General features: G+C 37.2%; 1 protein-coding gene across 7 annotated transcripts in view; it reads right to left on the minus strand.

Moving 5' to 3' along the window:
- HLTF (helicase like transcription factor) overlaps positions 1-1,876 on the minus strand; it is a 54,493-nt gene that overhangs the window by 37,362 nt on the left and 15,255 nt on the right. The gene's annotated exons all lie outside the window — the stretch shown is intronic.

Raw genomic sequence — 1,876 nt, forward strand, 5'->3', positions numbered from 1 at the left:
AAAAAAAAAAAAAAAAAAAAAAAAAGAATGTTCTCAACAAAGCAGCACACATTAATTTTATTAAATTTCATCACTTAAGTACAAATCTTTTTAATATTCTGTTTAGTGAAATGCAAAGGACATATGAACTATTTCTGTTGCATATCAAAATATGAGGGTTAGCTAGAGAAAAATCAATCAAGATGGGATTTATAAGCTCAACTAGTCACTTTTTTCATGCAACACCATTTTTTACTTGAATGACAACTATCATTCATGATTGAGTGTCTGAAAGATATTTTCTTGAAAATGAACAAAGTGAGGCTGTCATCTAAAAAGGAAACAACTGAGATTATTTGTCAATGAAAAAATTTAAGTTTTCAATAGTAAATTAGAATGCTGGAAAAGTTGTGTGTGACACTATGAACACAGTGCCTTCCCAAAATGTAAATGATTTTCTAATAACATCAGTGGTAACATTAATGAATGTAAGTTTTGGATATTGCATATGAAATACATCAACATGCTGGGCGCGGTGGCTCACGCCTGTAATCCCAGCACTTTGGGATGCCGAGGCGGGTGGGTCACGAGGTCAAGAGATCGAGACCATCCTGGTCAACATGGTGAAACCCCGGCTCTACTAAAAATACAAAAAATTAGCTGGGCATGGTGGCGCGTGCCTGTAGTCCCAGCTGCTCAGGAGGCTGAGGCAGGAGAATTGCCTGAACCCAGGAGGCGGAGGTTGCGGTGAGCCGAGATCGTGCCATTGCACTCCGGCCTGGGTAACAAGAGTGAAACTCCGTCTCAAAAAAAAAAGAAATACATCAACATTTGGTAGGTCTGCCCAACTCAATGAACCAACATTTTCTAAATGAGCAATGCTTGGTGTTTTAAAATCATACATAGGTAAAAATCCATTCAATGGGCAAGATATACAAACAGATTGTAACAAAACAGGGTATAAAAAGCTCGCTGTTAAGATTTAGAGTTCCACATGACAACAATTAACCTTTAATAAACTAATACTTGTTGAATTTTGATGTATATATCAAAGAAATCTGCAATTATCTAAAAAGCTACTAAAATACTCTCCCTTTACAACTACATGCCATTGTAAGGACAAATTTTCTTCATGTACTTCAACCAAAACAACCTAAGAGAACAGACTGAATGAAGAAGCAGATGAGAATTCAGCTGCCATTTACTGTATTTGGCCAACCAGAGATGTGTAAAAATGTAAAACAATGCTAGTTCTCTCATTAAAATTGTTACTGTTTTGGCATACTTTTCATTTAAAAATATGCCATTTACGTTAACAAGTAATGAGTTTGTACTGTTATCTTTAGTTACCATTGCCTAATACTATAAATACTGATAACAGCCCACAAAAACAAAAGCTCTTTGAGATCATCAGTAAGCTTTAAGAGTAGAAAGGGTTACTGAGACTGAGAAATACAAAAACTGCTAGTGCAAGAATCCATATATATCTATTTAATACTCTGATTACCACAACATTTGTGATGGAATACAATTTCATACAACATTGCTTTGTCTTTACTTTTTAAAAGAAAACTTATGAAAGACAGGTCACCCTGAATTTCAAAGAGCAAAGAAAATTGAGAAACATGGCCAGGCGTAGTGGCTCACACCTATAATCCCAGCACTTCAGGAGGCCAAGGTGGGTGGATCACTTGAAGTCAGGAGTTTAAGACCAGGCTGGCCAAAGTGGTGAAATCCGTATCTACAAAAAATTAAAAAATTAGCTGGGCATGGTGGCACATGCCTGTAATCCCAGTTATTTGGGAGGCTGAGGCAGGAGAACTGCTTGAACCTGGGAGGTGGAGGCTGCAGTGAGCCAAGATTGTGCCACTGCACTCCAGAGAACAAGACTCCATCT

This window comes from Cebus imitator, unplaced genomic scaffold (assembly GCF_001604975.1).
Source record: "Cebus imitator isolate Cc_AM_T3 unplaced genomic scaffold, Cebus_imitator-1.0 Scaffold30, whole genome shotgun sequence".
NCBI lineage: Eukaryota > Metazoa > Chordata > Mammalia > Primates > Cebidae > Cebus > Cebus imitator.